This window comes from Ptiloglossa arizonensis, chromosome 4 (genome assembly GCF_051014685.1).
Source record: "Ptiloglossa arizonensis isolate GNS036 chromosome 4, iyPtiAriz1_principal, whole genome shotgun sequence".
Classification (NCBI taxonomy): domain Eukaryota; kingdom Metazoa; phylum Arthropoda; class Insecta; order Hymenoptera; family Colletidae; genus Ptiloglossa; species Ptiloglossa arizonensis.
In genome coordinates this window covers 19,392,538-19,407,486 of record NC_135051.1, presented here as the reverse complement: position 1 = coordinate 19,407,486, position 14,949 = coordinate 19,392,538, and the positions used below count along the sequence as shown (strand labels likewise).

Below are 14,949 nucleotides of genomic sequence, written 5' to 3'. Positions count from 1 at the left end.
CCAGCCGACATTGAAGGCAAATGTTGCACGCCGCCTCCTCGGTGAAATACGTTTCCTCGCCACGCGCGGCTGTCAATTACGACACTATTTACGGGTGGTATTTGAGTCACTAATGCGACTCTGCGCTGAATCTCGGTTGCATAATTGATTCGGTGCCGATGTCGGACGTGTGCACACCGAGAGGGAGTCGTTCGTGGCTTTTGTTTCAGCGAGTTGGTAAATGCCAGCGATCGAAGGAAACACGGATGTTTCGCGTGGAAATCCAATGAGTGACTCACCGTGTAAAATTTGTACTGCGCGTTTTATCAGCTGCGTCTGCCCGGCTCGTGTCCTCATCGACGATAGCGCGATTATGCAAATGGTGAATCGAGCGACGAAATCGTGTCGCCTCGCGGGGGCAGAAAGGAAAACAACTCTAGTCATTTTAGGATCGGGGCCTCCCTATTGGTCTCGCTCAGGGACGTTTCAACTTTTACGCGTATATTGTTGCGGAACTGCGACATACTTATTTTTCGTACACCTGGACTTTCTTCAATTTTAATTTATTTCTCCCGTTACTGCGCAAAAAATGAGCGAAATAATAGTTGTCAATTTTATTCGCGATTTTCGAAGCGAATTAATTTCTAAAAGCAGTATCTACTTCTCGACAATGAATGAAATTATTATTTTTTTTTTTATTTGCAATTTTCGAAAGGAACTGATTTCAATTTATTTCTAAAGGTAGTGTCTACTTCTCAACAATGAGTGAAATTATCTTTTTTGTTTTTGATTTGCAATTTTCGAAAGGAACTGATTTTAATTTATTTCTAAAGGTAGTGTTTACTTCTCGACAATGAGTGAAATTGTTATTTTTTTTTATTTGCAATTTTCGAAAAGAACTGATTTTAATTTATTTCTTAAGGCAGTGTCTACTTCTCGACAATGAGTAAAATAGTTAGTATCAATTTTATTTCGAGCTTTTGAAAGAAACTTTGAATTTAACTTAGTACCTGAATTATTGTTGTGTCTATCGCTATACATCTACATTGAATACATTTTGGTATCTTAATTATTATTTATATTATTAAAATTTGATATTATTGTTAGAAATACTTTCGGAATATATAACCACCAGGGATCTACACGGTTCTTGATTCGCTCCTGGTTACAGCAACTGCGTCAACAAGAGTTCGATGTTTTTACCGAAGAAAAATCGCGTTGATTCGAACAATCGCTTTCGCTGAATCTCATTGCGTTGCTTGCACTTTCAATTAGCTTTCGGGGGAATGTGAACAGTGAGTCATGCTTTTTCTGCGAAGTGTGCAGCTCTGATTCGATAATCGCATCGTACGAGAGACAGTGATCAAGTGGAACACGAGACAAAATATTTTGCTCGCATGATCGTTCTAGAGGGAGATCATAATCGAATTAAAAACTCGTTTCGTCAACCGAGACGATTAGGTGCTCCAGATGCTAGCATTTCGAATAGAGTAAAGTGCAAGTTGTTTAGAAATTTTCTACTGTGCGTTTAAAAACAACGATCATTTTTCTGAACTCTCGTGTTATTCTCAGAAGACTCTGATCGAACTGAAAACACGATGGAGGTCTTCAATTAAGACGATCGGGAATTTTAGAGATACCTTTTTAAAGGAAAAGTGCAAGTTTCGAAACCTTCTACTAAATTTACAAATGAACTGTCTTGTTTGTATGTGAATAGAGTATTATATTCAACGACAAGAGACTCTGATCGAACTAACAACACGATGGATATCCCCAATCGAGGCGATTAGAAATTTTAAAGATTCCTTTTCAAGGGAGAAGTGCAAGTTTCGAAACCTTCTACTACAAATTTACAAACAAGCACCATCTTTTCCTAGACTCCAATTGAGTGTTATATTAAAGAACAGAAGACTCTGATCGAACTAAAAATACGATGGATATCTTCAATTAAGACGATTAGGAATTTTAAAGATACCTCTTCAAAGGAGAAGTGCAAGTTTCGAAACCTTCCACTATAAATTTACAAACAACCACCATCCTTCCCCGGACTCGATGGCGTTGTACACCCTACGTTCGTGGAATTCCACTATCTGCTGTAATTCCAAGAATCTCCCGGCTATCCCTTTCCGATGGCCCTTAAAACCAGCCTGTAAAACTTTATCTGGCGTTCAAATTCTTATTAATACCGTCACCGCTGCCGGAGTAGCTGCTCCCTCGCTTATCGTTCGAAGACGGTCCCAATTACGGTCTCAAATTCCCTAGAGAAAAACGAAGGAGCTACAAGCGTTCCCTCGTGACAAGGACTTCATGGAAGTCCTCACCCCATCCCCTCCACCCCGGCCCCTCCCCGGGCCCCCTTTCTCTCCGGAGTACGATTTATGTGCACTCACACCCGCGCCGCTGATTGGTACCTGCGGTAGCTTGTTTACGGATCGGCTCGACCGTGTACCCGCATGTAGAGAACAATCGATACGGCCAAGTGGAATACGAGGAAGTTAATGCGTTCGACGCGGCCATACGTTTCACATGGAAACGCCGCGTTACGAACGAGGCTCGCGGTGGGACCGATACACGAATACGCGATTCGTTCGTACGGTGCACGGGATTCTGACATCGGCTGGACACGGAACCACGTTGAAAGGTATACGCATTAACGTCCGTTCCGCGACGGGCATTAACATAATTAAGAGGTTAAGTGTTACGGTTACATTTCGAGACGAGTTTTTCGTTTCCGCGTACGTGCTCTCTCCTGCGCACGAGTGTTGAAGACTTCGAACGACGACAAACACGCGTTCGGTGTCGCGCGGAGTGACGTTGGCGTGGGTCAGAAGTGACCCACGCGTAATTTACGTACGCAATTTTCAGAATTCACGGATTCTGTTCCGACCTTCGGACCTTCGGAGTCGCGCGCGGTAACGTTGGCGTGGGTCAAAAGTGACCCACGCGTGACTTACGTACGCAATTTGCAGAATTCACGGATCCTGTTCCGACCTTCGGACCTTCGGTGTCGCGCGCGCGGTGACGCTGGCGTGGGTCATAATTGACCCACACGTGACTTACGTACGCGAGTTGCGGAATTCACGGATTCTGTTCCGATCTTCGGACCTTATTCGGGGACAATTCATCGATGGCCCGTGAATAACGATTCGCAGATGACTCACGGATGACCCGCACGTGTCCCGCAGGTGACTTAATTTGAGAACAATCTACAAGATGACCGTTCGTTATTTATAGGTGACTCACGAGCGACCACGAGACGACCCGTGAGTAATTTACCGATCATCCGCGAGCGCATTGAACCCGTTGGTTATTTATAGGTAACTTAGGGGTAATTTTCAGACGACTAGCAATTAATTCATCGGGAATCGACGCCCAACTCGACGATGGCCCGTCGATAATTCACAGACGACGACTTGTAAGCAATACACCGATGACTCACGAACAATTCACCGACGATGAGTACTCTACGGCTAGCAACGTTTAACGATGGATAATTTCTAACGTAAAATAGGAATTTTTCGCTGAATTTAATTTTAACGTCACAACTACATCCAAATACAAAAAAAAGAAAAGAAAATACAAACATGGAAAAATTGTCTCCTGAAAAACTCAAGATTCACGCGTGACACGATTCTCTGTGGATCTACAGATTTAATAATAATATTGGCTCCATTTTCATCGAGTTCGAAGGTAAAGAATATTCGTGAAATGTATGTAAACGGTTCGTAAAAATGTTCGTGGTAATTTAGAAGCGTGGTACCCATCTTGTTAGATCTCCACGATGTTTTCCACGCGTGTATTAGCCACGCGGTATAAATCCCGTGCGTGTGCGCGCGCGCACGTTATCGTAATTAACTTAAAGGCTCGCCCCGGACAGCCGTCAGAACGTCCCGCGTTTATTTACGCGTTAAACGGTTTATCGTTTGGCGCAGTTTCGCACAATGCATCGTAAAGCGGCGTGACTAAGTACGATCTACGCGATTGCACTCCGCGAGGAAACTACGAGCGAGCGTACGAGCGAGCGAACGTGCTAGCGTTGGTCGATGAAATTTAAGGTGGCCGCGGCGCGCCGCTCGCTCGGCTGACTTATTTGTCGGCCGTGAAATCGAAACTGGCGTTCAATTTCGCGATCGACGCATCCGGTGTATTTATTGCGATTCCACGTTCCACGGGCCGTGATAACGAAACATAAAGTGGAGAAAAATTTTTCACCAGCGAGAATGCAACAAGAGAACGATAAGGACGAATTCACGAAAGGGGAGAGGAAAGTCGAAGAAGTTTCTTGTAAGAAGCTATGCAAAGATCGGAAAATAAAATTCTGAAAATTCTGTGCTCCACAGATGGATGTTACTTCGTGACGAACGAAGTATGAAGAATAGAAAATTTTTTCACCCTTAGATTGTAACAGGATGACGATAAGGATGAACTCACGAAAGAGGAGAGAAAAAGAAAAGATCCTCGTATTTTAGATCGAGTTATGAACGAAGTGGAAAGATTCTATAATAATATTCTGTGCTCCACAAATCTACATAAGTATAAAAATTACAAAGATTTTTCTCCTCTAGATTGCGACAAGGAAGTGTCAACGATGAATTTACAAAGTAAAGAGAAAAAGATTGAAAAATTTTGTGTTTCTCAGACCGAGTTCCACAATGGAATATAAAGAATGAAAAAAATTCTAAGTAGTGGCAAAAAAAAAAAAATGAAAGATTCTGCGCTTCTTACACCGAGTTCCGCGATTCTGCAAAGATCAAAGTTGCACGTTTATCTATTCCTTTCACCTGTCCTTGGTAATGCAACCATTGTCGCCCAGCTACCCTGCGCGTGATGCAAACGCGAAAGTCTCGGGATCGGCTCAATTCCCTCGTAAAATCACGGCCTACGTTCGACTAACCCTATTATGGCGCCAATTACACGGATCTGACGCCCCATCGTACAGAAATAAGGGTTACGAGTGCTTTGAATGCCTCTCGTTAAAATTCCGAATGAAAACATTTTTCTAACTTCCAAATCCATTTCTACGAATGTACCATTCAAATCCTTCGAATCTTAACATTAAACGTAGTAACACAGACATTAAATTTATGTAAAAACATGTTTCCATTGCGAACGTAAATGTTAAATTTTAAAATTACTACCATTTTTCCAAATTTTACAATTTCCATCCGTTAATGTAAAATAATCAAGTAATCAAGAATTGTAAATTGTAATTTTGATTATATGCAAGTATGTATGTCTAAGAAAAAATTGCAAATTTTAATTCTGACTATATGTAAGTGTATATATTCAAGTATATCCAATATAAAATATTGTAACTTTAATTACGTGCAATGATATTAAATGAAATAAAATATGCAAGTTGTGCAAAAGAGGCGAAGTAGATCCAAACTGCTGTTTCTAACCTAACTTTGTCTAGGTACCTCCTGTTAAAATTTTCGAACCGTGTTTTCAATTAAAAAAAGATTCTAATTTTGGATTCGATAGGGAGAGAGCAATTTTTTGCAACAATTTACAATTTCGATGTCTCCACGCTCGACTGCGCTCGATTGCGCTCCGCCGATCGCGCGACGAAATTGTCGCTTCGCTCGGAAAACTCGCGGAAACGGGATATACACCGTGATCGATCGTAAACCGTTTGTTTATGCAACGTGGCCGCGACAGGCGCCATTTTTCGAGAGGAAAAAAATTCCAGGGATTCGCAACGCTTTTATGAGGGTCGTTTACTCGCGTTTAATTTATACAATGTCTACGGATCGGAGTTTCCACGGGAAATTAAAGACAACCCGAGAGGGTGTTTCGATCGTAGCCTAGTCCCGACAGAGACTCGATTTCCGATCGTAAAATCTCTGCGCAGTATTGACGATTTCTAAACGAGTCTCCGTTCGCGATTCCTCGAAGAAACCGGATTAAGAATGAACATTGGTTTTTTTTCTTTTATCCTGAGGATAAAACGATCGGATCGAAGACGAGGTAAAGTCTAACCGTTGAATTTCACAATTTATTTACGTGTAACAATTACTTGTAAGAACGAATAAACGCGAAAAGGAAGAAGTTAAGAATGGTATACAATTGTTCGTAAAATTGTTCACACATGGTGTCTCATTTGACTTGAGTATTCGGAATAATATTGTTATTCGTGAGTTGGTTTAGTCATGATATTATTTCCAGAGTAAACGACACGAGTCGGGGTAAACACGATGCACGTATGTTAATACAGCCGGTATGTACTAATATTTAATTAGATTAACAGTTTTCCTATTTATTAATAAAAGCGACTGTAGAGGTAAAATTTAACGTACGTTGTGTTTACTACTGTAAAATATGTATAGTTAAGTGGAAAACTATACAAATGGGTATACATACGGTGCACAATTGTAACATTTAGAAATTGTTTGAATGAATCAAACTTGTAATTTTTAATTCAAAATAGGACAAAAAAGGTGCACTTGCACATCTTCGAAAGTACCGATTGTTTAAATGAATGCTCTTATTAACAACGTCGTTAACAAAGTGAGTCAGGTTATGGCAATAACGATATCAAATTTACTGGTATATTTAGATTTTCGAAGAGATTAATTTTTCTTCGAGAAGTGAGACTTCAAATTTTTGGAGCAGAGCTAATCTGGAGAAGACCTGACCAACCTGGAGGGGACCTGACTAACCCAGAGTGGATCTAAATAGCCTAGAGAAGCGAAGCGTACGATCGGAGTGCGCGTGGACGACGATCACGTGTATTTAACAGCGAACGGAATAATGCAGTCGTTAAAGAGTAGAACGCGGGGTGTTGGGAGCGAAGCGTAAAAAAGATATCCAAAGTGAGAACCGAAGAAGTAATTTACGGCTGACGGTTAAGTAACCTCCAGGCGTCGTGAGGCCTGATTGCTCGAACGAGAGGCAACGATCGCCGGGAATCTCGATGATTCCGTCGTAAAATCTCTGCCCACGGTCGCAGGGGTCGGGCTCGTTACGCCTGGCGATGTGAAAATCTAAACGAGGCTTCTGTTACACAACGGATCGCGAGCACAGAACCGTCTTTCTCATCTCGGTCTGAAATTGTCTAATTTTAGACACTGAGGTAATTGACGCGCGGCACAGATATGCTAATATTATAATCGTGGATACTTTTCCGCGACTAATTTTTCTATTTATAACGCCAACCTTTGATAGAATTGTACATCACCGAGAAACTAATTCCTCGCGTTTTTAATTGACTCTAATCTCACCACTCAACTTCGTTTACTCGATCGTTAACACTGGGGTACGGTATATGCTTTCGGTATCGTATGTGTCGTATTTTATCGAACATTTACATCAACGAGATGTATTTTTGTAATTTTTCCATCATTTTTAACGAAATTTATAGATTGCAATCGAAAGAGGCAGGGTTTTTCTGAAATCGAAGAAAAACCAACGGTTAACGTCAAAACGCTTGGAGATAATAAGGATGAAAATCGACGTACCTCGATTTTCTCAATCCTGGAGGTTTGCTAAGAAAGTCCTGCTGGCTAGACAAGCTTCTAATGCGTTTGCGATGTGGAAATCGGGCGCCGTGTACTGGCGTGGCCGAGCGAGAGGTGAGACGAGGTGAAGGTGTGAAGGCCACGCGAGGAAAGCAACCCGCATTGTGACCGCCCTTTCCCTCCTCTACCCTCTTCGTTCGTTTCTCGTGCCAATGAACGGCATTCCAACGGCATCTCGGGCTCTCCGTTCATTGTCGAACAACGACGGTTGTTGTATATATCTCCCCTCCTCCCCTCCCCTTCCCCCGAGAGCCCTTCCTCCCCGCGCCTCCCCCAGTCTTTCGATCAATCCGGTTCTTCCCAAACGTACTCGCCGCTACCTGTCGTCACCTCGTACACCTGAACACAATCGGAAACTCGGCTTGCTTCCTTGAAAGGGCTTGCGATTCAATCGCGAATTTTTCTCGGAGGCGTTTGTTTGTCCTTCGTAGGATTTGTTTGGATGGATTTCAACAACAATTGTTGTGTGTTTTTAGTGGAAGGTGTTGTTGTTTTCTTCTCTTTTCTCTATTTATTACTTTGTGACGGAACAACATCACATCTCTTCTTTATTGTATATCCGTATATGGGGGGGGGGGGAGGGAGATGACGGACTTTTTCTAGATCATACTGGTTGTTGTTGTTTTTCCACGAAAGCATCTATAAATTGCTCTGTATATTTCTCTTATACATTATTTTTTATAACTTTGGACGGAACACAACATCTCTCTCTCTCTCTCTTATTGCATCGTATTATGGGGGGAGGGGAGGAATCGACGGATTTTATCTGCAGAGTATGTTGTTTTTTCTCGAAAGACATCCTCTTTATAATCTAACTATGTATATATTTCTCTTATATATTTTTTATAAGATCGTTTTTTATGGAACACCGTATTAGAATTTTGGAACCACGTTATGTAACCTCTATATATAACAGGATATTATTATTAAAACACGACAAAGATCGGTTTGTTTTTTTTTTCACACGATATATAAACCTTATATGTATACAAGAGGTTCCCCTCTATTTACTTAGCACCAGTAGGAAAGAAAACTCCATTTTGGATAAAATATCGAATCTATAAATCTTTTTAAATTGCATCTAAAACAACCGCGTCTCTATTTGTATATCTCTATGTAGAATTCACGGAAAAAATGAGTGAAAAACCATTTTGAACATTTCGGGATCGAACCCGGGTCCTTTTCGGTCGCGGTCAAGCCCACTACCCACTGTGCTACTGCAACCTCTTCGATAATGTATGAATTTCTCAAGTATTTCCCATACACGCGTTTACGTAATATTTACACCGATTATTCCCATCTTAACAATTTCCCAGGATTTTAATTCTATTTTTAAACGATGAATCGCAACACCTTTCTTATAATTCTTATATTCGCAATACCGATTTTGCACTTCGCGTAAAAATTCCTATTGCGCTTACCACGAACGAAAACATAACCTCTCTCGGCCAGTTTCATCGCGCGTATTCTTCTACAATTATAACAATAGATCGTTGTTTATATTTGTTTCTAACTTTTATCATCTTCGTGGCGTTTAACAATACGTATTCTACCCTTGACATTTGCATTTCTATCGAAACGCGTTTGGTATTTCTAACGCGATTACAAGCGTTGTTCGTTGAAAGCTTTCAGACACCGAAGCATTGTCTATCGACGTCCGAAGTAATCGCGACGCTCATTGTTCACGGTTCACGATCGGGAGAAATTGTTTGCAAGCCGAATGACTTCACGAAGAAAGAACGAGTGGACGATGACTCACGTCTACTGTACTCATTTATTGACACAGAGAACGCCCGATGCTTTCTGTTGCTAAAAGGACCACGTTCGCGGTGAGAAAAATTGTTTCAGCAATGATATCATCTTTCCAAAATCGTAAACACCGCGATGACAAAGACAACTCCTACTTCACTCGCATAACAATCGCGCTCGAGTTATACACGAGCCGCTAGTTGACTCATAGTTCAATGTTTACGAACTCTCGATATCCCTCTAGCTAGACGTCAATATTGAACACCGCCTTTTAGAAACGTATAGGTAGTTGCTAGATAATGGTGATCCAGATGCATCGTTTTCCGGATAATTTGCACATTATTTCAATCCACTTTTCCTCGCAAGTAGACTGTGAATTTTATACATTTCAAATGTGTACATACTTGTTGAATCGTTGCACGTTCGTGCGAATTGAAATATTAACAAATTCGAGTTCCTTCCGTGAAATATCGTTCCACGACGAATGAAAGAAACGAGGAAAGAGATATGCAATCGGAAAAGATGGAAAAAGAAAAAGTGTAGAAAGTGAACGATTAAAGAATAGAAATTCGAGTTTAAGATTGCGTACGGATGGAGTTTAAACAAAACCTCCTTTCTATGCTCCAGTTCGAGGAATTAAAAAAACATTTTGTTTTCCAGCTCGATGTTGTTCGCGTGCAACATAAGACTTACATTATCTTAAGTGCCGCGATAGATTAGAAAATACAAACTGTCTACTTTCGACAATTATTTCGAACTAAAAATATAAATAAGTACTCGCGTACTCTGTCAACCTAACTAGTTTCGTTACTTCAAACAACACGCGAAAGTGTTACTTACAAAAGTTTTAAGGTTCGAGGAAACACATAATACGATAAGAATAATTTCTTTTTTTACAAGTGGTGGCGTTAAGGAGATCTAGAGGTCGAGTTTCTTTTTACGAATGGAATAACCAATTCTTTTACGCCCTATTTTCATAAAACATCTATTCTGACATCTTACACTCAAAACTCTCTATTCTATCGAAATCGATCGTAAAAAGTTGCTCGATCTAATAAAAAAAAACCTATTCACTTTCAGACCTTCTCTACGTCTCCATCTACGAAAAAGAAAACCATTCTTACCATATTACGTATTCCTTCGAATTTTACAACTTTCGTTAATGAAGATAAACAGGGTTCTCGAGTCACACTGTACCTTCGAGTAAAGATTTAATAAAAATATACTGAAACTAAAAAATATATCAATTAGATATTTAATTACGAGAATATTAACAGTCTTGAACTGATAACACTATGGAGTTATTTAAATTTTTCATGATGTGTTAAAAAATATCCCACAATGCGAATCAGGGTATTAAAAAGTTGCTACATTTCTTAACGTTTCATTCAGCCCGCAATATTCGACTCGAAACCAGAAATTCTACTGTATAACAATGCAGGAGAAGCAACAGTTGATATATTTGGTCGAACGAGTGGCTATAACAACCTGTTACGAAAATCCATTAAATACTATAAAAAGACACGACTCGAACGAAAAGTGTACCGTCACTGGTCGATGACTGACGCGGTCCGAGAGCAAAAAGTATAGTGTCAGTCATCGATAACCGGCACGTCGTTCAACTTGTTAACCGTGTCTCGAAGAGTCGAAGCCGATCGTCGCTGAAAATCCGGCTCGAAACCACCTGAAAAAACCATCACCGAACCCTTCCGTCTCTGAACCGTCCCTGAAGGTTTTCCCTCACCCCGCGTGGAAAGCGAGTTTCCCGAAAATACCGCGACAAATCTCGAGACAAAGGTGTCCGGGAACGTCTCGAGTCTCCGGGGCAGCGTCGCGAAATAAAACGGCGTTCGTCGACCCCGTGCACCAGCTGACGGGCGTTTCGAGCGACGGCTCCTTTCATCCGCTTCATCCCGGCCCCGGATGATTCACTCCCCGTTCTCAAAGTGGCCGAATGGGAGACGAAGGACGAACGATGAGGACGCGTGTGCAGCGTTCACCGTGCGCGCGCTTCTTTTTTCCCCCACCACCACCGCCACCACTACCACCTCCTACACCCTCCACCGTTCCCCCTCTCCGTCCCTGTCTCTCGATCATCGAACAGAGTAGGTGTATACCCGATGGACCGCGCTGTCCCGGGGCTCGTTTAATCCACGGAAACGACATTCGAGGGAAGGTCGAGCCGTCGGGCCGCCCGGTGTCGGGGAACGACGTTCTCTCTTCTACGTTTTATTTGGCAGCGTCGAGACGATGACCTCACTGCTCATTAATGCCCGCCAAGCCGGCTAAATCGGGCCTCGCTGACGAATCTGGCACGAACGTCCACGCTTGGACACCTTGTGAAAAATGTGCCCCTCGTTATTCGCGGGCCGGTTTAGATATTCGTGCTTCGACGCCGCCGGTCACCGGTTCGCCAGAATTAGCACCGAAGGTGGCAGCTTCCGCGCGCGAGGGGGGGCGAGCCGGCCGGGGGGGACCCTGGATGCCGCGCACGCGCCGTCAAGCCTCACCGGTGTATTACGTCCGCCGATACCTCGATCCGTGCGCGGATTTCTCGGGTTTCGGGATTGAATGGGATCTCGCTCGTTAAACGGTTGCGAATTTGCACGAGTTTGGGACAGGATTCGTGATTTTATCCACTGTGTTTCGGTGGTTGCGATTGGTTGGCGATTCGTATTGGGTATATACGGATACGATGCGGGGTGCAAATATCTGACTCGCGTTGGTAAGGGTAGTAATTCTTTCCACTCAATCGCCAAGTAATTTAGTTTAATTTTTAGAATGTTCAAGTTATCGCGCCTCGTTGAGATGTAAGAATCTAGGGAATAAAGACTTTACGTGATTGTACAATTCTTTTACGCTGGAATTTTTTTTGTGCCGCGAGTTTTTAACGCTAGAATTTTTCATCTTTAGGATATTTTTACCCTCGAATTTTTAATTTTGATACAAGTTTTTAACGTTAGAAGTTCCTAACGATAGAATCCTTTACGCTGGAATATTTTCACGACACAATTTTTCAACGCTAGAATTTTTCCACGCTAGAATTTTTCCACGCTAGAATGTTCCACCTTTAGAATTTTTTCAACACTATAATTTTTTCAACACTATAATTTTTTCACCTCTGGAATCTTTTCACGCTACAATTTTCCACCTCTAGAATCTTTTTGCACAAGAATTTTCCATCTCTAGAAATCTTTCTACACTAAAATTTTCCATCTCTAGAAATCTTTCTGTACTAGAATGTTCCACCTCTAGAAATCTTTCTGCGTTAGAATTTTCTACCTCTAGAATCTTTTAGCCATACAATTTTCCACCTCTAGAATCTTTCCGCACAAGAATTTTCCATCTGTAGAAATCTTTCTGCACTAGAATTTTCCACCTCTAGAAATATTTCTGCGCCAGAATTTTTCACCTCTAGAATCTTTGTATGCTAGAATTTTCCACCTCTAGAAATCTTTCTGCGTTAGAATTCTCTACCTCAAGAATCTTTTCCTCATAGAATTTTCCACCTCTAGAATCTTTTCGCGCCAAAATTTTCCAAATATAGAATATTTTCGCTCTAGAATTTTCCACCTCTAGAATCTTTCTGCACAAGAATTTTCCATCTCTAGAAATCTTTCTGCACTAGAATGTTCCACCTCTAGAAATCTTTCTGCGTTAGAATTTTCTACCTCTGGAATCTTTTGGCCATAAAATTTTCTACCTATAGAATCTTTCCACCCTAGAAATTCCTCATACCCCAACCTTTCAACTCTTCAACTTCCAGACACTAGAATTCCTTTACCCTATCACCTAACTCGCCACAATCTCTTCAAGTTGGGAATACTTTCACGTTATTTCTTTCGCGTAACACAGACACGCGCAAAGTTCGCGAGTGACTCCCGTTTGTAAAAACAAAGTTCCATTCACTGGTTGGGTCGCGACCGATAAATACTACGTACGGTACGATACCGTCGGTTACGTCGCCCGAGCGAGTATTCACGATGTTTCTGGAGGACTTCGTTTATCGATGGCCGTTTGGAAAGTCGAACTCCCCTCCCCCGTCCCCCACCCACTCCCCCTCGAGCCCTCGGGAATACTTTGGCGATACCTCGTCGGTCTTTTGCAATTTCTCGGGCGGAACAGCCCGATCGAACGCGTTGCACCGGAATGGGCTCCGCTTCTCCGCCGCTCGACAGAAACATTTCCGTTCTGCTCTAATTCCGTTACTTTCACCCGACATCGATTAAAAACGCGCAACGGTGGCTCGCCGGTGTCCCAGCGCGAGATCGATGCGACAGAAATCGCGACGGATCCGATCGCTGTCGTCGCGACGAAAAATTACTTTCCATCCGTAACTGGCCGACTATAACATCGATCCACTAATCACCGCCACTGCAGGGACCCTAACTTATCCATCGTTTAATTGCACTGCACACGATCGCGACATCTCTGGTTGGAACACGTAAATAATTGTATCGGAAAGATACAAGGTGCGCGTGCCCGTTACACAATTTATTAATACGAGAGGGTGAACCGTGTGCGTAAATTGCACGGTTTTCGTGAAATATATTAATCGATACACGAACAGATTATACGTACGGTACTTGGAGAGACACGATACCGGATTTAGACACGAGTTTAGCTTCGCGAGCGTGAATCGAAGACAGAATGGACGACAGAAATGCTATTAGGCGCGAGAGGTATATTCCACGAAGGTGTTAGGCAACCTTGCAAGGCTTTGCTTCGAATAATGCCACGATTGAACAACTTGAGCCTTCGGGTCGATCAATTGTAACATTCGTGTTACTCGAAACGGTAAAAGGAACGTGTGTGTGTGCTCTTGTGGAGCTTTCAACACGATGGTAGTCAAATTTTATTTACTGTGCTGTAACTGTTTGTAATTGTACGTCGGGAATCGTAATGAAGAGAATTGTTAAAAGAGATATTTGCACGAAGATTTAATTTCGTCTAGTAACGTATTTTTCGTTGGAATAAAAGTATATTGAAAATATATTAAACTCGAGTTGATCACGTTTCGTTGACTCGTATGGCTTTCGCTTTCATGGCCTCGTGTTAGCAACCATACGATTTGCTAAGATCTCAATATATATAACGTGTTACAGAAGACGTTCGAAGATTCGGTGAAACCTGTCGCGATGAGCTCACATAACGTTTCGACACTCCGATCGAGAAACGTACAATTACCCCTCAGGGAGGAAAAAAATTAAATAAACGAAGGTAGACTCCTGTGAATCTACTTCTGACAACCGAGTAACTGCATAGTTGCACCGATAGAACGGAGCGAGAATGATGGATTACTTCTCCCTCCAAACCGTCACTCGTACAATTTACTTACTGCAATTATACGTTGCGAATCGCAGTGATAAATTTGCAATTGTGCAATACTGTGAATTGTGATGATCAACTTTACGAATTGAAAGAGAAAAAGAAAGGGTGCAAGAGTTGAGCGAAGAATTTAGAGAGAAACAAGAGAGAACGAAACGAAGTATAGTAGGAGAAGAGAAATGATCAGAAATCGTTTTGTGGCGAATTCGAGAATTGTGAGATTCCAGTATGGCAACGAACAGTATTGTACAGGTTGAGTCAGTAGATGTACCCGAAAGTTTACAAGTGTTTCGACACTGTACGATTGAGAAAAAGTCTTAATGGATCCCGTAGAACGTTCGTTTCTGAGATACAGCCTAAGTTATTGCGTTAT

At 41.9% G+C, this 14,949-nt stretch overlaps 1 protein-coding gene and 1 long non-coding RNA gene across 3 annotated transcripts in view; one reads left to right on the top strand and one right to left on the bottom strand.

Moving 5' to 3' along the window:
• The window catches only part of LOC143146187 (uncharacterized), a 119,394-nt gene that overhangs the window by 38,666 nt on the left and 65,779 nt on the right, over positions 1–14,949 (bottom strand). The gene's annotated exons all lie outside the window — the stretch shown is intronic.
• LOC143145670 (uncharacterized) lies at positions 2,445–2,953 on the top strand. Its single transcript, XR_012991748.1, has 2 exons — positions 2,445–2,620; positions 2,845–2,953. It is a non-coding gene; the product is annotated as an uncharacterized LOC143145670 (long non-coding RNA).